Source organism: Palaemon carinicauda, chromosome 9 (genome assembly GCF_036898095.1).
Source record: "Palaemon carinicauda isolate YSFRI2023 chromosome 9, ASM3689809v2, whole genome shotgun sequence".
Taxonomy (NCBI): Eukaryota; Metazoa; Arthropoda; class Malacostraca; order Decapoda; family Palaemonidae; genus Palaemon; species Palaemon carinicauda.
Window position 1 is genome coordinate 159,128,767 of NC_090733.1, and position 22,285 is coordinate 159,151,051.

Below are 22,285 nucleotides of genomic sequence, written 5' to 3' on the forward strand. Positions count from 1 at the left end.
GAATCGCCACCATGAGGCGCCACCAAGCCATTCTTTCTCTTGTAGCTTCGTTGACCGGTGTTATCCCGTGTTATATCTCCCTATTTTGGAGTTATTTGTCTTCACCAGCCTCATCAGCTTCTGGAAAGTTAAGTAATATCTTTGAATTGTGTAAATGTACGCTCTTGCCAGTTTTACTCTTCGATTGAGATCGTAATTAACGTAACAAGAGCTGTTGCCAGCCGGATGGCGTCATGAACGCGGTCGTTCTTCCTGTATATCTAGTTAGCCAGAACGACTTTCCCAGAATTATTTGCTTTAATAACTTTAGCTATTTAGTATTTTAGCTAGGGATTTTTATATTATGTCATTGTTGTCGTGGATTTGGCTATTTATGTTCGAGCCTCACGAGTGCTAGGCTTCCTAGCCTAGGCACCTACACACTTCATGCATGATATAACCTTCCTGGTAAAGTTTTATTGAAGCTCAGGCAATATTTTATACAATTAAGATATTACTGCATAAATTTTCCTCTTCCAAGATAGCATACAAGAGAGTTTCGGTGAACGATTCTCTATGCTCCTAGACTTTCTAGCCTAGGGGCTTTAGTATACTTTCATACATGTCCCTAATTGCTCTTGTATTGTCTTCTAAGGTGAGGTTGATGCCTCCTATACCTTCTAAGTCGATACCAATCTCTAGGCGAGATTTAAGAGCAATTCCCCTTCCCTCTGATAAGCCTAGGCTACCCTCAGTTAGCTTTGCTGTGAACTGAGTTCTGGCAGAGTTTACTGGGGTGTTTCGTTTCTTTCTCTTAACCACTGAGTCGGTTGTTGAGTTTAGAACGGGACATCAGAGTAAAGTCTGTGTTAGGCATCTTACTGTCTCGGTGAAATGATTTCCCAAGTCAGGTTAAGTTGTCTATACAGGAGGCTAGGCCTCCCTAGGCCATTCGTGGAGGTTTTTGTTTTACAATTCCTCCTTCCTCGGTCTAGCAGACAGTCCTGTGCTAGTGGATATTAGACCGAAGAAATGATTTCTTCATTGTCTAAGATACCTGGTACGAGATTCTGTTCTCTTGCGAGATTGTATCCTATGGCTGCTTTCTCACTTGACTAACCCAACCGGGGGAAATGATTTCCCCTACTTGAGGTTACCTTATGAGATCAGAATCCTTTAAGTTGGGTAATGCTTTCGGGTATTACCTTACTTATAGGACTTTTCCCCCTTCCCCGCTGTCTCTTTTGTGTTGGATGAACCATCACCCTCCCTGGTCGTCATTCTACATTTGACCCTAAAGGGTAATCTATAGAACTGGCCTGAGGTTCCCTGTCTGCTGCCGGCCGGGCCGGCTGCCGGCAGGTACCCTCATAATCATTAGAGTGTTCTTCAGTCCTCCCTTGGACTGCCTTCCATAGCCCATATGGATGGGATATGGTTGGGTGGAAGCGTGAATATAATTCCCCCTTCCACTTGAACCCTCATTCGGGATGTAGGCCGGCAAGGCTGAGCCTTTGCCTTCCGCCATCCTCTCTCTTTTTCTCTACCTTTCCTATACTGGGCCGGCCGCCGGCAGCTTATAGCTGTCGGCGGCCATGTTGGTTGTCTGTCGGCCGGCAGTTACTCTGCCGCCACTTGCCGGAGATGTCGCTGAGCGATAACCCAACGACAATAAACATTCTATGACCAGTGGCCGGCAACTAAGTTGTCGGCCGGCAGTCGGCCACCCAAAGTATAGATCTGAAGACAGTAACTGCCTTCAATAGCCCAGAATAGGCCGGCATATGTTGGCAAGGCCGGCATATGTTGGCAAGGCCAGCATATGTCGGCAAGGCCGGCATATGTCGGCAAGGCCGGCATGTGGCGGCAGGCCCGGCATGTGCCAGCAGGTCTGGTGGTATACCGCCACCAGTCAGTGCTCTAGCCCAAAAAGTTTTTTCCAACCTACAAGGTGCTTCATGGGCAGCCTATTGTGAGACCATCACATATAAGAGAATGATCCTCTCTACCACTTAATGGTTATCAACCATTAATTTACCCCCAATATTGAACCTGGGACATTGTGTTAAAAAGACACTTTATATCAAAGGATATTATCTTCCCATACCAAATTCATTAAGAATTTACTGTTCAATATTTGAGGAGGTCATAGCAATGGGCTGGACAGGAAACACAAGTAGGTGTCTTTCCTATTTTCTAGCTTACTCTATCCAAGCTAATATTTAAAAAAAAAAAAAAAAATGTATGCCGAAATCTGAGAATTTCACCGAATACTTATATGCTTTCTTTCTTTACAGGAGGAGCATCCCGAGTGCGGGAACAGCTTTTGCAGGGTCCGTAGCAAGAACTTCTACGGCCATGACGTGTGCAGGGCTCATGCTTGCTGCGCAGTCACTAAGGGGGCTCTCAAATACTGGGACCCACAGGTATGTACCGTTTGTGACAAACTGGTAAAAGAGGCTTTTGATGATCAAAAGTCTACTGAGTCAAGGGATGCAGCAAGGGACACGCTGCGAAAATGGGTCCGGGGTTTTCAGAAGAACACCTCTGGCCCATACCTTCCTAATGAGAGGATGAGGGACTGTCTTTTCCCTAGGTCATCTGCGGATGCAATCATTCCCCAGGCTCAACCTGAGATTCCCCTAGTACAGATTCCGATGGAATCTGTTGTTTCGGACACCTTGAAGGGCATCCAATTAGATGACAACATGTCGGTCGTCTCAGAGGAGACTGAGAACAATCTCCTACTGGAAGAACTGGAGCAGGAGGATGACATAACTCCTGAGGCTGAAGTCGATAAGACCGAAACGATTTCGGTATCATCAGCCACGGTGATTGAGCCGGTGCCTTCGATTTCATCTACTGCACCCCAGTTAGATTCCATCACGAGTACGTTGCACTCGCTACTGTCTATGGTGCAGGACATTCAGAAGAAATCGTCCGAGAAAGAAGCTTCTCTTCGGACGGAAATGCATCAGCTGGTTGCAACACGTTTAGCCCCGAAGAAGCTAAACGTCAAGGATCTCCCCGCTTTCTCTGACGTTAACCCTTGGAGATATGCAGAGCATATGCCAATGTCGGGGGAGAAGATCTTCCTCTTGGAGAAACTGGGCACTGTCCCAGTAGAGGAAATGGAGTTTTGGCCCAGCAAAGGGACCTACCCGGACTGCTATGTCCGTCTAAGGACGGAACCTGCATCCAAGGAGGAAACAGAGCCAAAAGAGACGATTGTCCTCGAACTCTCTAAGGCTCAGGCTTTATATACAACCCCCTTGAAAGAGAGGGCCTTTATTAGTTCCAAGGTGCCGGCTCTCAGCAAAAAGCACCCGTCCTTTATTGCTGACCCCAAACGTGCCTTCCCCTTTATGGACAAAGGGTTTAAGGCAGCCTTAAAGGCAGTTGAAGCAGGGAAACCTTGCCCTGCACTGGAGGAGTGTAGACTCTTTTCCCTTGCTTTTCCATCAGATGATAAAGATTGGAAGGATGTTCATAACACCTTCACAGTTGGGAAGCTGGAGGCAGATATTGCTGGACGACAGTTCGGAGAAGACCTCCCGAAGCTGTCAGAGTCTCTCCTGCGCAGGGAACAAGAGACTAAAGAACGTCTTGCTGCTTCCATGTCTCTGCAGACTGGCTTAGAGACTATGACAAGCATCCCGGACACCCCAGATATGTATATGGCCTTCGCCAAATCTCATTTGGCGACAGTCACCAAGGACTTGTACAACTTTATCAAAGCCCGAAGGACTTGTAGAGAGTTCGTGTTCACCTCGGCTGCGGTGAGACACTAACCAAGGAAGCTCATAGCCTCCAATATCTGGGGAAAAGACCTCTTCCCAAGCAAAGTGGTCAAAGAGGTCGTCGACAAAGCCGCTACAGAGAACAGGAATCTCCTCTCCAAGTGGGGCTTGTCCTCAAAAAGAAAATCTACCGCTGACGAGGGTCCCCAGCCGAAGAATAAATCAAAACGACCAAGAGTGCCCTCTCGGCCTAGAAAACAGCAACAGCTTCCCGTGGCCACGGTGCCCCAGACGGTGGCACAACCAACCACCACCTTCCAACTGGTGGCCCCAAACGCTGGCGACCCAATCGCCGGTGTTCACCCCAGTCTTTGAAAGTCAATCGACGACTTTTAGGCCAAAGTCTCGAGGTTCCTTTCGAGGATCCTGTAGACGCCCCTTCAGAGGTAAGGGTAACAAAGGTTGACGTGGCCAAGGAGGCAAGTCCTCCAACCAGCACTCCAAGTGAGATGCTACCGGTAGGAGGGAGACTTCTTCTCTTCCGGGATCGTTGGACCTTCGATCCCTGGGCCCATAGCCTAATCAAGAACGGACTAGGGTGGAATTGGAGCTCAACTCCACCAAACTTTCCTCAATTCTTCCAGCACTCATTCCCCATTCTGGAAGAATATGTTTAGGAACTCCTGAACAAAAGAGTTATACGGAAGGCAAAGTCCATCAGATTCCAAGGAAGGCTATTTTGTGTTCCGAAGAAGGATTCGGAAAAGCTCAGAGTCATTCTGGATTTATCACCACTCAACAAGTTCATAGTGAACCACAAATTCAGAATGCTGACCCTTTTGCCCAAACGGGCATACACAGTCTCCATAGACATGACGGATGCGTACTGGCATGTTCAAATCAACCGTCAAGTTTCCCCCTACCTAGGGTTCAAACTACAGAAAAGAAAGTACGTTTTCAGAGCCATGCCCTTCGGTCTAAACATAGCCCCAAGGGTATTCACCAAGCTTGTGAATGCAGTCATTCATCAACTACGCCTAAAGGGGATCCAGGTAGTAGCCTACCTGGACGACTGGCTGGTGTGGGCAGCATCCGAGGAAGAGTGCAGGCAAGCCTCCAAGCAAGTGATCCAGTTCCTGGAACACTTAGGATTCAAGATCAACTTGGAAAAGTCTCGTCTATCCCCAGCTCAAAAGTTCCAGTGGCTGGGCGTCCACTGGGATTTACAGTCACACTGCCTTTCCATTCCATCAAAGAATAGGAAAGAGATAGCAGGATCTGTCAAGAGACTTTTTCAATCCGACAGGATATCAAGAAGGCAACAGGAGAGTGTGTTGGGGTCACTCCAGTTTACCTCAGTGACAGATCCAATATTGAAAGCACAATTAAAAGATGCATCAGGAGTTTGGAGAAACTACGCATCAAACGCTCGAAGAGATCTACAAAGACTGATTCCAAATCGTCTGCGATCACTACTCAAACCATGGTCGGAAGCCAAGAACCAGAAGAGCAAGGCACCTCTGAAACCACCTCCACCGGCAGTCACCGTTCACACGGACGCCTCAAAAGAGGGGTGGGGAGGTCACTCTCATCATCGGAAAGTCCAGGGAAACTGGTCTCCCCTTTTCGAGACCTTCCACATAAATTTTCTGGAAGCCACGACGGTTCTTCTCTCTCTGAAGAAACGAATTCCGCTGCTCAATCCACCTCCGTCTGGTTCTAGACAGCGAAGTTGTAATGAGATGCCTAAATCGACAAGGCTCGAGATCGCCTCACCTAAATCAAGTGATATTGGCCATCCTCCGTCTAACGAAGAAGAAGAGATGGCACTTGTCAGCAGTCCACCTTCAAGAGTTCCACAATGTGACAGCGGACGTTCTATCCAGGGTCAACCCGATAGTCAGAATGATCCCTAGACGCAAAATCATTCTCCTTCATATTACGCAAAGTCCCAGGACTGCAGATAGATCTCTTCACAACGAGCAACAACAAGAAGATACCCCGGTATGTAGCCCCGTACGAGGATCCTCTAGCGGAAGCGACAGACGCAATGTCCATAGATTGGAACAGGTGGTCCAAGATCTACCTGTTCCCTCCAACCAACCTTCTGCTGAAAGTCCTCGACAAACTGAGATCCTTTCGAGGGATAGCAGCAATAGTGGCCCACAAGTGGCCCAACAGTGTTTGGTACCCTTTGATAACGGAACTATGCCTGAAGCTGATCCCGTTGCCGGACCCAGTTCTGACTCAGCAAGTGCAGAAATTGACTGTCTCAGCTTCATCAGAGAAAACCCAGAACCTTCATCTCATGATTTTCTCGCCCTAGCGGTCAAGAAACGGTTCGGGATTTCTAGGGACAGTATTAACTTCTTAGAAGAATACAAGTCAAAGTCAACAAGAAGACTATGAGTCTTCCTGGAAGAAATGGGTGGTCTTTGTCAAGGTGAAGAAACCTAAGGAGATTTCTACAGATTTCTGCTTGTCCTTCTTCATCTATCTTCATGAACAAGGTTTAGCAGCCAACACGATTACTACATGTAAATCTGCCCTAGCCAGACCAATACTATATGCCTTCCAGATAAACTTTTCTAATGAAATCTTCAACAAGATTCCAAAAGCCTTCGCTAAACTTCAGCCTGCAGCTCCTCCAAAGCCCATTTCATGGTCTTTGGATAAGGTTCTTCACTTAGCATCAACTCTGAACAATGAGGATTGCTCGCTGAAAGACTTGACTCAAAAGGTGATATTCTTATTTGCACTAGCCTCAGGAGCCAGAGTTAGTGAAATAGTGGCCCTCTCGAGGGATGATGGCCACATTCAGTTCACAGACGCCGGAGAACTGAACCTCTTTCCAGACCCGACGTTTCTCGCCAAGAACGAGCTGCCCACTAAGAGATGAAAGAAAAGTTGCCTCTTCTCTGAATTTCTTTCAGACGATGTCGTTTGAAAGCCTTCGTGCTTATACTTGATGGAAGTCATCCAGAGTTTTCCTCAAACACTATGCGAAGCAATTACAGGAAATAAAATTTCATATGGTGGCGGCAGGCAGTGTTATAAAACCTGCCGCTTGATTACTGCGAAGAACAGTGTACTAATTGGGACTTTTAGTGAAGGGTGTACATGATAGGCTCGTAAGACATATCATGTTGAGTATTGTGTTTAGTAACAACACTATAGACTCTTCTCTCTACACAGGTGACATTAAGCATAATAGACTGACACAAGTGCCAGGCATACTTATATGCATAGTGTTCCTAGTAACAACAGAATACATAGTGAAATTTTATATTTCCCTTAGAGTGGCTAATGTTTTCCTTTTCAGGTGAAACTTATTTTAATTCTGTTATTACTATTTAAGCTTTTATGCAGAATTGTTCTGCATAAGATGTAATTGAATACAACCATGATTTCTATTTTTGTAATAAACAATAGAAGGAATCTTTGCGTCTCTTTCGCCTCAAACATTCTAGATTAGGAATAAAGTCAGAGCATCCTTGATTCTTTTAATATTTGAGAAAATATTGTGGAACTAAGGTTAAGACTGTTCCAAGCAAACAGGTAAGAACTGATTGAACTAAACTGTTTATTTTACTGAACTAAGGTTTCCTACACGTTTATAAACCTGTCTGTCTCTTTTCAGCCAGACTTGGGAGGTATCAGTAACCTATACAGAGATATACCATCTAAGTACAAACTATCCTTTATGTATATGATGACACTAATATACAAACTGTTTGCTAGATTGTTCCTTGAACTCACAATCCTCGGGTTTTTTACTAGTCTACCCAGACTCTTCCCTGTAGGGGGCAGGAAGAGCTGACATAGTTTATGATCAGTTAATTGATGTATAACGGTAACATCAAGTGTCTCTAGGTCTAGAAGACCAAATAGGAAATATTTATCTCGAGATAACGGCACTATTGAAAATCCACAGATACATTAATGCTCTGGTAAACTTCCATCAGGACGACATGGCCTAAGCCTAAAAAACGGATTTTGAAGCGAAGCGAAAAATCTATTTTTGGGTGAGGTTGCCATGTCGTCCTGATGGACCCACCCTCTTTTTGACAAAAGGAAAATGAATCCCTCCCTATGGTACTGTATCTGGATCACCTACAAAGCTACAAAGAATGGCTTGGTGGCGCCTCGCGGTGGCGATTTGTCTCACTATTTACAGTACAGTAAGAGTGTCGAGAGCGTTGCCTCCTTAACGACTCTAATATATTCTTGCCACTTTTTCCCCCTCGAAGCGGAAACGCTATTAGGGGTGTAGATAGCTATGGGACGTGTCAAGAATACGTCCTCTGATTACGCGATATCTAATTTTAAGGGATATTCGCTCCAGGAGTTAGAATTCTGGATACCTTTGGTAAATTCTCTGGGATATATCACTGTAGTCAAATATAACCTAGGAAGCTACTAATGAAGGAACTTCCATCAGGACGACATGGCTACCTCACCCAAAAATAGATTTTTGGCTTCGCTTCAAAATCCGTTATATAAACCAAGTTTATGAAGGAGCTAAGTAAGTCTAATATATTACACAAGTAAAAAAAAAAAAAAAAAATTAGGTAACTCGCCACTATGTAAACGAGGTAAATCAAAAAGAAAACTGAGGTTGAACTTCCGTGAATAAAAAGTCTCGTCTGCTTCTAGAGATATCAGGAGTTGTTTTCAAAAGGTCTACGTAAATAAGTAAAATGATAGTTAAGTACAGTAATTCTAAGTTCTGTATTTCAGTAGTTTTATGCCATATATCTTATTAACAGTAATTAGTAGTTTTGTAATCGAGCGATAACATACATACATACTTACATACATATATACATGCATACAGACATACAGATAGACAAAGAGTCACTTCCGTATCTTTTAACAAATATTACCTGGTCACTAAAAACTATAGTCCATTTTTTTAATGAGGCGCATTTGCACTGACTCGCAGGGGTGCCCTTTTAGCTCGGAAAAGTTTCCTGATCGCTGATTGGTTGGACAAGATAATTCTAACCAATCAGATGGCAGGAAACTTTTCCGAGCTAAAAGGGCACCCCTGCGAGTCGGTACAAATCTGCCTCACTAAAAAAAATTGACTATAGTACAGATACGCATATTGCCGGGTCGAAAAAGTCCGGGGACGCAATTGTCCAGGACACAGCTGTCCGGGACACAACTGTTCGGGAACTCAAATGTCCAGTACGCAATTGCCCCACCACCAGTAACTCCCATACACGTATACTGAAAGAAAACGGGATTTAGGAATTGATATGTCTAATGTAAGTTAATCGGATGTGTTCTAACTATATTTGTTTACTAGAATCTACCCAGTTTACCAATGATATTTACATTAGAAGATTTCTCAGAATTGGGTAGAAAGGGAAGCAGCGTAAACCTTGTAATGTCTGATCATCATTAAAATCAAGTTTTATGGTACGTATGTTTTTTTTTTATTACAAAATACACCGTATCCTTTCTCTAATTACAAATCTGGTATTCTGCGTCTCATTATTATTATTATTATTATCATTATTATTATTATTATTATTATTATTATTATTATTACTTTCCAGATATCAGATGAAGATGCTAAAAGTTCGTATAGATTACACTTTTTTTTGTCCAATTCCTTCCATTCCTAAAACTGTATATATAATGCACACACACATATACTGTATATATATATATATATATATATATATATATATATATATATATATATATACATATATACATATGTATATATATATGTATATATATATATATATATATATATATATATATATATATATATATATATATATATATATATATACATATGTATATATATGTATATATATACATACATATATATATATATATATATATATATATATATATATATATATTTTTTTTTTTTGGGGGGGGGGGGGCTCAAGCCATGACGTCCTGATGGAAGGTTCCTTCAGTAGCTTCCTTGGGTATATTTAACTACAGGGATATTCCCAGAGAATTAAACTAAAGGTTATCACAGAATTCTAACTTCTGGTGCGAGTACCCTAAAGGTTTCCCTCTAGGATATCGTATATCAACAGGGGACGCATGTATTAACACGCCACATAGCTATCTGCACCCCATATAGAGTTAACGCTTCGATATGGAAAGGTGGAGGATAACTGGGGAGCCGTTCCACAGTTACACTCGTCCGTGGCTGCTTTTGGTACTCGAAACGTAAACAAATGGGCGCCATTGCTAAATGACGTCACGTCCGTCCTGATCCTTCTGCCTGTAGCTCCTTGCTTTAGTTTGATTTTCCTTGAGTGCGTTTTTCATCTGCTTACATCGCCGCTATGTCGCTACCTTCAGCCTCGCCTTCTTCTGGAAAGTTTAGTACCAGGTCCCAGTATTGTTTAATTAAGCTCTAGCCGTAAAGTAACTTCTACTTTTCGTAAAATATTGAGTTTTGTAGCAGAGCTGTGCCGATCCCGGACGCGCCATTTTATGGCGTCGCTGTTCATATCGCATGCTTTATTTAGTTAGCCAGAACAGCCTTCTCCGGTCATTTAACTAATTAATATTGTTAGTTATTTAGTCTTCATAGCTAGGAATTACTTATATCGTGTTTTAGCGCTCATCAGACTCGGTCGCCGTTCGACCCCATACTAGATCGCTAGCTTAGCCCCTAGGCTGGATAGCCTAGTGCTTGTTTTCATGCATGATATATACCAGTGTTCCTAAGTTAAGTTATGAAGATTGTGGCATTATTAAACATACTATTTACTGTGATGTAAGTGTTTTCGCCTTCGGGGACCATATAGAGGACCGGGTTGATTGCATATCTTTCCACCCTAACCTAATGTAGGAACCCCTATATTCTCCCTAATCCCACTGCCTGCGGGCGTTCCCTCTGTGTGGCCTTGCTTCCCCTTCTATATAGGGGAATCTTGTCTACAAACAGAGTATTTATCGCTTCTCTGTCTACCCTAAGGGAATGACCCTCCCTTAGGGTCGTGACCGAGAAATAAGGAACGGCTCTGCCCTTCCTCAGTTGCACCTGGTTGGGTTACTCCTTCCTCCCTGCAACTTGCGATGTGTCTTTCAAGCTTGCCTAGCCTAGGAGTTAGCCCTCCTTCTCTAGGTTAAGTTCTGGGGGTTGACTCTGCCCTATTATAGTTTGGGACGGTACTCCTGTACCATTCTCATCCTGGGCTACCTAACCTAGGTTAGGGAGTGTTCCCCCTTTCCTTGTTGGCCGTTCTCATACAGAGTCTCCCCTATAGAAAGACCCTTCATCTTCCCCCTCCCCACCTATCCCTTTGGTGTAGGCTTGCCTACACACATCTGTCCCTAGTCCTACAACTCCTCCCTTGGGTGGAGTGGTAGGGCTAACTTGTTCTCCTGCTGAGCTGGCCGCTCTGGTACACATACCCTTCATAGCGTTCTATGGGGGTGGTTGCCGGCAGCGGTCCGGCCGGCGGGGGTTTCCCCCCTCTTGAGTGCCCTCTAACCCTCCCCTGGGTTACCCCAGGCACCCGGCCGACTGCCAGCTCCCTGCCGCCGGATGCTAGGAGTATGAATGTACTCTCTCCGGAGGGATGCCGGAGGGGTATGAGATCTTACCCCTTCCATCCCTCCTTACCTTTCTCTCCTACTATCCCGTTGCCGGTCCTTTGCCACCTCTACTGCCGGCGGTAACCGCCATTACCTCAGGTGACGTTCTTTCATAAGATGCCCTCCCCCTCTAAGACATCAGCCTTCCGTGTGCCGGAGGCTGCCGGCTTCCGTCGACATGCAGCCGACGTCCCACCCCTCATTTTACCTAGTAACAGCTGGCCGACCTTCGGAGCCGGCCACCGGCGTGCCGGCATTGATTTCCGGCGGTCTAGGTATACAACCATATACATATCTATCTTATGAATTGATCCAAGCTCACCAGGCCATCAGCCTTCGGCTGCCGGAGCCGCCGCCTCCTGCCGGCGACCCGCCGCTGTGCCGGCGGTCGCCACGATGGTATTATACTTTAGATGCTCACTGTGTTTGTCTTGATGCCTTCCACCCTGCAGGACCGGCCTCTGGCGTACCGGCGGTCTGCCGGCACCCTCCTGAGACGTTAAGGGACATGCAGCCCTTCTCATACCTGCCGACAACATGCTGACAGTCACATACTGCAGCCAAATGGCTTAGCCACTTCTATACATAGGTATTGTCTTACCATATTAGTCTGTGGCTGTGCTGTTTGATTGCACATTATAATATTCCAGCATACTCTGTGTGTCTTAGTGCAGCCGATTGCCGGAACCTATATCTAATAAGGGGTTCTCCTATTCCCCTTCTACTCCAGGGATCTGAGTGGTCTCAGACCCTGCTACACCCTGCGGGCAATTTCTGTTAGAGGCTTAGCTTCTACCCACCACGGCTTATCCATATGGATTTCCGTTTTGTGGCCTTCGGCCACAAAAGAAACTGCCTACTGATAAGGTTACGGTAACCGACTGGGCGGGATTCACAAGTATGTGTCTATCTACTTCCTTTCCCGCTCATTATTCTCAGGCATTATAATACCTTGTGAATTACTTTAATGCTTAAAAATGTTAGATTAAGTTATCTTACTTTTAGAGTAATGTAAGTCATTCTTATGCCTTCCATGTACTCATGATCTCTTTCTTTTACAGGAGGAGTATATGAAGTGTGAAAGCAACTTCTGTGGGGGTGAAGCGCCCAGACTTCTACGGGCACAAGGCTTGCCGGACCCACGCCCCCTGCGCCGCCAAGAAAGGCGACCTAAAATACTGGGACCCGCAGAACTGTACAGTCTGCAAGAGTCGTTTGGCCGAGGCATTCGACGATCCTCCTTCTGCAGAGGCAAGGGACAACGCTCGAGAGAAGCTACGCAAATGGGTGCGTGGCTTCCAGAAGAACGCCACCGGACCGTATCTCGCCAGCGAAGATTTGAGGGCCTTGCTTTTCCCAAAGGCATCCAAAGACTCTGTGGTCCCCCGTGATCAGATCCCCACTGTCCAGATCGTGGTGGAACCTGATATTGTCATGGCCCAGTCCATGCATGAGTGCCATTTGGATTCTGATAACGTGGAACGTATGTCGGAAGTGTCAGAAGAGACGGAGAAGAACCTCATGGGCGAGGAACTCGACTATGAAGAAGATCAGGTGGAATACCCTGATTCGGAGACCGAGGTCGCTCCCGCTCGTACTCCCGCAGCGACTCCTGCACCGTCCGAGGAACCTGTTCCTTCAACTTCCGCTACCCCGGACCCTCTTCCATCGGCCACTCAAGAGGTCTTCAAGATGCTTGAAGCCCTCATGGAAAGAAAACTACGAGAAACCCAGGAGCAATTCCGGACTACTCTGGTTAATCTTAAACAACCGAAACGGATTTCGGTTAAGGACCTCCCCACTTGCTCGGAAGCTAACCCATGGAGATATGCCGAGCATATGCCGATCACGACTGGAAAGATCTACATCAGTGAAAGGGTTGGCTCTATCTTGTTGGAAGAAGTGGAATTCTTCCCGAACTTCGAGGCTTATCCGGACTGTTACGTCCGGCTCAGGTCCGAACCAGCCTCAAAGGAGGAGACCGAACTGAAGGAGGTTATCGTGTTCGATCTCGCGAAGGCCCAGGCTATGCTAGCCCAGGCGGTGAAGAGTAGGGGTTTCACCAACTCCAAGATGCTGGCACTTAGTAAGAAACATCCAACCTTCGTTGCGCCGAATGCTGCGACTTTCCCCTTCATCGAAAAGGCCTTCACAGCGGTCTTAAAGGCAGTGGAGGAAGGGAAACCTTGCCCTGCACTGGAGGAGTGCAGACCCTTCTCCCTTACCGTTCCTCCCAATGATAGGCACTGGAAAGACGTCCAGTCAACCTTCACGGTGGGGAAGTTAGAGCCTGACGTAGCCGGTCATCAATTCAATGAGGACCTCCCAAGGCTAAATGATCACCTCCTTCGTAGGAAAACAGGATACGAAGGAGAGGCTTGCTGCATCGCTGTCCCTCCAGGTACAGCTAGAACTTATGGCCGGGGATACTAGAGTCCCGGACTTTTATATGGTCCTAGCCAAATCGCACTTGGCAACGATGACGAAGGACCTATATAGCTTCACTAGGGCTCGCAGAGCCTGTCGTGAATTCGTGTTTGCCAACGCGACGGTGAAACACGAACCCCGGAGGCTGATTTCTTCCAATATCTGGGGTAAGTATCTCTTTCCCTCCTCCCTGGTGAAAGAGATTGCAGACAAGGCCGCCACGGAGAATAGGAACCTTCTCCACAAGTGGGGCATGTCAAGAAAAAGGAAATCCTCTCAGGACGATGGCCCTCAACCTAAGAGGAAACCTCCAAAGCCGAAACCCCAGCAATGTCAACAGAGACGGCAGTTTCCGGGTACCGCTACTCCCCAAGTGGCCACACAGCCACAGCAGACCTTTCAGTTGGTCCCCCAACCAGTAGTGTCGCAGTCACCGTTCTTTACCCCTGCGTATTAGCAACACGCTACTACCTTTCGTCCCAGAGGTAGGGGCTCAAGCAGGGGTTCCGGCAGAGATTCGTCTCGCCGCCCCTCCAGAGGCAGAGGAGGAAGGGGAGCTAGCGGCCGAGGTGGCAAAGCCTCGGAACACCAGAAGCAATGAAGTGCTTCCGGTGGGAGGAAGACTCCGCCAATTCCAGGATCGTTGGACCTTCGATCCCTGGGCACACAGCATCGTCAAGAAGGGACTAGGCTGGAACTGGACTCAACCACCCCCAGCCTTCCAGAAATTCTTTCAACAGTCAACCCCCTTCCTGGAAGAATATGTCCTAGAACTCTTGAACAAGAAGGTGATCAGGAGGGTAAAGTCAACCAGGTTCCAAGGGAGACTATTTTGCGTTCCCAAGAAGGACTCCGACAAACTCAGAGTCATTCTAGACTTATCCCCTCTCAACAAGTTCATTGCGAACAACAAGTTCAAGATGCTGACTCTGCAACAAATAAGGACCCTTCTACCTCAAAGGGCCTACACGGTCTCCATAGACCTGGTGGATGCCTACTGGCACGTTCCAATGAATCATCACGCTTCCTCCTACCTAGGATTTCGACTCCAAAGGAAAAGTTACGCCTTCAGGGCCATGCCCTTCGGGCTCAACGTGGCTCCACGGATCTTCACCAAGCTGGCAGACGCCATCGTCCAACAACTCCGTCTTCAGGGCGTCCAAGTGATGGCCTACCTAGACGACTGGCTAGTCTGGGCGACATCACCCGAAGATTGTGTAAGAGCCTGCAACAAAGTCACCCAGTTCCTAGAGCATCTGGGATTCAAGATAAACACCGAGAAATCTCGCCTCTCTCCAGCTCAGAAGTTCCAATGGTTGGGAATCCATTGGGATCTTCAGTCACACCACCTTTCCATTCTACAGAAGAGAAGGAAGGAAATAGCAGGGTCTGTCAGAAGACTTCTGAAATCCAAACGGATCTCAAGACGACAGCAGGAACAAGTTCTCGGCTCTCTACAGTTCGCCTCTGTGACAAACCCAGTGCTTCGCGCACAGCTAAAGGATGCCGCGGGAGTCTGGAGACGTTTCGCATCCATCGCTCGAAGAGACCTCAAGAGACGGCTTCCAAACAGACTTCGCTCACTATTAAAGCCGTGGTCGGAAGCAATGGCCCTGAAAAGGTCAATTCCTCTTCAACACCCGTCTCCATCGATCAACATCCACACGGACGCGTCACTGGAGGGTTGGGGAGGTCACTCCCCCCAACGACAGGTTCAAGGAACATGGTCTCCCCTATTCAAGACGTTTCACATCAACTTCTTGGAGGTCATGGCGGTTCTTCTCACCCTGAAGAAACTCTCCCCGCCTCCCTCGATCCACATCCGTCTGACTCTGGACAACTCGGTGGTAGTCAGATGTCTCAATCGTCAGGGCTCGAGATCGCCCCAGATAAATCAGGTACTTCTTCCGATCTTCCGTCTGGCAGAAAAGAAGAAATGGCACCTGTCTGCAGTTCACCTACAAGGATTCCGCAACGTGACGGCGGACGCTCTATCACGGACAAGCCCAATAGAGTCGGAATGGTCTCTAGACGCAAGGTCATTCTCCTTCATCTCTCACCAAGTCCCGGAACTTCAGATCGATCTCTTCGCAACGAGCGACAACAATCAACTTCCTTGATATGTGGCCCCGTACGAGGATCCTAAGGCAGAAGCAGTGGATGCCATGTCACTGGATTGGAACAGATGGTCCAGGATATACCTGTTCCCTCCCCCCAACCTTCTGCTGAAAGTCTTCTCCAAACTGAGAACCTTCAAAGGGACAGCGGCCCTAGTGGCTCCCAAGTGGCCCCGAAGCAATTGGTACCCTCTGGTCCTGGAGCTGCAGCCCACGCTGATCCCCCTACCGGGCCCAGTTCTCTCTCAATAAGTACAGAAGTCGACTGTCTTCGCTTCATCACTGAAAGTCAGGGACCTTCATCTCATGATTTTCTCTCCTTAGCCGCAAAGAAAAGGTTTGGAATCTCGAAGAAAAGTCTAGACTTACTCGAGGAATACAAGACTGAATCCACACGACGGCAATACGAATCTTCCTGGAGAAAGTGGGTCTCGCTCGTCAAGGCAAAAAATCCTACGGAAATCACCATTGATTTTTGCATGTCCTTCTTCATTCACCTTCATGGACAAGGCTTAGCAGCCAACACGATTTCCACCTGCAAATCGGCTTTGACTAGACCACTACTGTACGCCTTCCAGATTGATCTGTCCAGCGATATCTTCAATAAATTACCAAAGGCATGCGCTAGACTACGCCCAGCACCCCCGCCAAAACCTATCTCCTGGTCCCTGGACAAGGTGCTCCATTTTGCCTCTAACCTGGACAACGATTCGTGCCCTCTAAAAGACTTGACTCAAAAAGTTATCTTCCTTTTTGCTCTCGCCTCGGGAGCCCGAGTCAGTGAAATAGTGGCATTATCAAGAGAAGAGGGTCATATCCTGTTCGCAGATACAGGAGAGCTTACCCTCTTCCCTGATCCGACGTTTCTCGCAAAGAATGAACTACCCACCAAGAGATGGGGCCCTTGGAGAATCTGCCCCCTGAAGGAAGATGTCTCTCTATGCCCAGTGGAGAGTCTTAAGGTCTATCTTCAAAGAACTTCAGACTTCGGTGGAGGACAACTCTTCAAAGGAGAAACATCGGGTAGTGACTTGTCACTGAAACAACTAAGAGCAAAAATCACCTACTTCATTCGCAGAGCGGATCCTAACAGTACACCCGCAGGTCATGATCCTAGAAAAGTCGCGTCTTCCCTGAACTTCTTCCAGAGCATGGATTTCGAAAGCCTCAAGAGCTTCACAGGTTGGAAATCGTCGCGCGTTTTCTTTAAGCATTACGCGAAGCAAGTGCATGAAGTTAAACATTTTGTGGTAGCCGCAGGTAGTGTTATGAAACCTGCCGTTTAACTCTGCATAGAACAGTGAGTTACTTGGGACTTTAACTCTACGGGTGCCTGTGTTGACCCTTTTGTGATACATAGTGATTTCATGGACACTTAGTGTTTCTAATAGACTGTTCTTACCAAGGTGAAATGTCATAGACTTCACATGAGTGCCACATGCTCTAGGGCATGATGTGTTTTTTCTTTGAAAAAGACTGACGTTCCTCTGGTACCTGTGTTTCTAAAAGTGAAATTTCTTTTCAGATTCAAGATTGAAGTCTTTTATTTTCTATGTACATTATTCTTTATTATTGTAAATTAACTTTACATTTATTATTGCAATTGTTATCACAATAATCTGCAATCTATGAAATAAAATGCCTATTTTATTACATGTGCGTCTCTCTCCGCTCCTATTATTTATTATGAAATATATGATTGTCATAGTTTCATTTAACCCATTCCTTCTGAAAGAGAAGAATAATATAGATATACTTGTATTATATACTCACTCATGCTGTGGTAATATTCCTACCTGAATACTTACCTTCGTCCTGCCTTCGAGACCAGATTGATCTCTCCTCCAGGGAGTGTAGTAAATGTTTATCACTTACCTATGCTTGATAATATTCCTACCCGAATATTAACCTTATGTCTTGTCTCCGAGTCCTGCACGAACTCTCTGCAGGGTGAGTAGCTCTTCAATGATCGCTTCGAGATATTGGTATGGTCCACCAGGACTTCTCTGCCAGGGGGGCAGGAAGCTGGATCTTCACGGAAACTCTAACAAGGACATGTTACATACCTCTATTCGAAGCCCTTGGCACTTACATAAAAAGGGGAAAGTTTCCACGATACAGTCATTCTCTGGTACACTTCCATCAGGACGTCATGGCATGAGCCCAAAAAACGGATTTTGAGCGAAGCGAAAAATCTATTTTTGGGTGAGATAGCCATGACGTCCTGATGGACCCTCCCATCTATTCTAGTCCAGCCTTTCAGGCCCCGCCCTGTCCTGCTGTATCATGGAGATTAGCAAGAAGCTGGCCTCAGGATGAGGACGGACGTGACGTCATTTAGCAATGGCGCCCGTTTGTTTACGTTTCGAGTACCAAAAGCAGCCACGGACGAGTGTAACTGTGGAACGGCTCCCCAGTTATCCTCCACCTTTCCATATCGAAGTGATAACTCTATATGGAGTGCAGATAGCTATGTGGCGTGTTAATACATGCGTCCCCTGTTGATATACGATATCCTAGAGGGAAACCTTTAGGGTACTCGCACCAGAAGTTAGAATTCTGTGATAACCTTTAGTTTAATTCTCTGGGAATATCCCTGTAGTTAAATATACCCAAGGAAGCTACTGAAGGAACCTTCCATCAGGACGTCATGGCTATCTCACCCAAAAATAGATTTTTCGCTTCGCTCAAAATCCGTTATATATACACACACAATTATCATCAGCCGTTGCTAGTTCACTGTAAGGCAATATTCTCTCTCTCTCTCTCTCTCTCTCTCTCTCTCTCTCTCTCTCTCTCTCTCTCTCGTACAAAGGCATCAAACGTGTCCTTCCACTCCCGTTTGTTTGTGGTCTTACTATGTCAGTCACTAACTACATATTTGCTTAGCTCGTCAATCCATCGTCTTCTCTTCCTTCCCCTGCTTCTCTTGTAATCTCTAGGAACCCATTTTGTTATTCTTAATGTCCATCTATTGTCTGTCATTCTTATTATATGCCGTGCCCATATCCATTTCATTTTCTCACACATAGTTAGAATATCCTCTACTTTAGTTTTCTCTCATATCCATGTTGCTCTTTTTCTGTCTCTTACTGCATTCGCATCATTATTCTTTCCATAGTTCTTTGAGTTGTAACTATATTAAATTTTTTTTTATGAGGCGCATTTGTACCGACTCAGAGCGGTGCCCTTTTAGCTCGGAAAAGTTTTCTGCTCTCTGATTGGCTAGAATTATCTTGTCCAACCAATCGGCGATCAGGAAACTTCCGAGCTAAAAGGGCACCCTTGCGAGTCGGTGCAAATCTGCCTCGCTAAAAAGAATTGACTATAGTTCATGTTATCGGGCTTTAGTAAGCCTCCAAGTTTCTGATGCATAAGTTAATACTGGTAGGACCATTTCACTGAATACTTTATTTATAAGAAAAAGGGGCATTTCACTTTTCATAATCTCATTTTTTTTACCAAATGCTCTTCATCCCATTCTTATCCGTCTTTTAATTTCGGTCTCCTGTCCTGGGGAAACACTTACTGTCTGTCCTAAATACGTATATTCATTAACAAACTCAAGAGGTTCGCCCATAACCCTTATTTGTTGTCTCTGCTTTTTCATTGAACATTATCTTAGTTTTACATGTAATCATTTTCATTCATACATTTCTTATTTCTCTATTCAAATATTCTATATTTTTTTTTGCAATTCTTCCCACGATTCACTAAACACATCTGTCATCTGCAAATTTCAAGTTAATAAGGTATTCCTCATCAATATTAATTTCTATACTTTCCCAATCTAAATTTTTAAAAACTTCTAGACATCCTGTGAATAATTTAAGAGAGATAGGGTCTCCCTGTCAAACTCCTTACTCAATTTGGTATTTGCTCACTATCTTTAGGTAGTTTTAGGATTGCTGTACTTCCTCTAGAAATATCTTTAAGTGTTCTAACACAAAATTAATCTATATCTTCTGTATATTTGCTCAATTAAATGAGTAATTCAACCAATCTTTTCTTATGTACAAGTAAATTAATCTACATTGCACTACTTTTCTCATCTTTATTATTATTATTATTATTATTATTATTATTATTATTATTATTATTATTATTATTATTATTATTATTATTTTATTTGATAATAGTATTAATAGTGGCAATCTTCTTATGGTTATTCTGTCAATGGTGATAAACATTATGTATTGAGCAATCACATAAATGTCGTTCGATTTTTATATTTATACTATGAATGGGAGTGAGAATTGATATATATCCCAAGCGATGTGCGATTTGCATAAACGAGTTTTAAATTGAAGGGACTGTCCACCATAAATGGTTGGTACGATAGGCAGTCGTATTATATACCCATTACCTTAATCTTATAACTTCGAATACAAAAGATGTATATGTTTTTGGTAATTCAAAAAAAGAAAAATCCCCTCAAAGATTAACATTTAAAAAGGAATAGTTTTTTGACATTCGCATCTATATTTGATTTGACAAATGGTATTGTTAAGTTGTGATGATGAAATCTACTCAAACTGTTATTTGACAACAGACTAATCGTCCATATTTTATGGAGCCCCCAAAATTTTACTAAAAACAATAATAGCTTTTCTCAACTTTACTGATTTCTTTGTTGTGGCCTATTAGTAACGTCTTTGTCTGGTGATCGATGAAACTAGTTACTTTCTTTAGTTTCTGCAACCTCACCATCCTTGTGAGCTAAGGATGAGGGATTTGGAGGAGCTTATAGGTCTACATGCTAAGTCATCAACATCCATTACCTGGCCCTTCCCGGTCCAAGCTTGGGTGCTGATCATATGTATATATGGTCGCTTTCTAGGGAATAGTACTACTTGCTAGGGCAATGTCACTGTTCCTTGTCTATGACATTTTTAGGGCCTTTAAACCGTTAAACCTTTTAATGTTAAACTAATCAAACCTCTTGAGTTTATATCTGATAGTGGATGAGAATTTTGCTTTTAGTCTTTCTGGTAGACAGTTTGAATTGATATAGGTTCAATTTTATACTTTTTTTTATTTCTTTTGTTTGAAAAGGTAATAAAAAACACAAGAATACATTTATGTCTGTTTATTCATCTAACATCCATATAGATTTACCTGTATCTCTATATATATATATATATATATATATATATATATATATATATATATATATATATATATATATAATATATATATATACTGTATAAATATGTATATATATAAATATATATATATATATATATATATATATATATATATACTGTATATATGTAAATATATATACATACGTATGTATATATATACATATATATGTATATATATGAATATATATATATATATATATATATATATATATATATATATATACAGTATATATATATATATATATATATATATATATATATATATATGTACATACATACATACATACATACATACATACATGTTATATAATGACCACATATAGTACATCTTTGTTTGCATAAACGTCCAGCGTACTAATCCTTTGCCATTTCCTTTTTTTCTTAGTCACGAGGCTAATATCTCTTGCTACTCCTACTTATATATTTTATATATCCTTTAGGAAATAACTTAATTTTGTTATATCTAGAGGGCTGTCTGGAAAAAGATTTGGCCCCATACTGAGACTTGAGAATATCTGCGAGTTCAATTTTCAATTCGATACGACCATGACTGGGCTCTACTGTAGCATGTTCTCCTGATACATAGTTGTCGCTCAGTGGCTACTTTTTTCCCCTCTCTAGACATGAAAATTTCAATTTATCGTCTGGTCTTGAGACGTTCAAGAGTCTTGAACCTTTGCAGATCTAAAATAAATGATTGTATCTACTGTAGATCTTCATACATGATACCCAATTAATTAGAGGATATATTAGGATTATGAGGTTTATTAATGGATTGTGTCATGTTGGGAATGTCTGGGCCTGGTACTTTGGAAATTTTATAAATTAGTAAATGGAGAATTTTCGGTTTGACATTTGGAATATACCTGACATTGTAAGTATTAATACATATCACTCTTGTGAGTACATCGTGCGTGTTGTAGAAAAGGACTGAAAGGACAAATGCTGCCTTGCAACTTTTGTCAATTAATGTAGAAACTGCTGCTTTTTAGTTGGACTATTAAGACAAAGTTTGAGTCCACCACCAATAACAGTGGTTGATGACTACACGGGCATGCGATCGTCAAAGCCTCCTGCCAAGGCGGGTAAGAAGACTTCAGGTTTAGAAACATCTGAAACTATCTTGTTATTAATGTCTGGTACTTGTGGTAAGAATGTATGGGGTAGAATCAGATTTGGAGTTTCCAGGGTTTGCTGGCATTAGAATCACTTGGATCTGGGAAGTTAGGCTTTGGTAATTTTGGTAAACTAAATTTCCATAAAGGTGTGGATATATTTTGATTTTGATAAT

At 43.9% G+C, this 22,285-nt stretch overlaps 1 long non-coding RNA gene across 1 annotated transcript in view; it reads left to right on the forward strand.

Moving 5' to 3' along the window:
- Nucleotides 1-22,285, forward strand: part of LOC137647312 (uncharacterized) — a 137,191-nt gene that overhangs the window by 76,324 nt on the left and 38,582 nt on the right. The window lies entirely within an intron of this gene.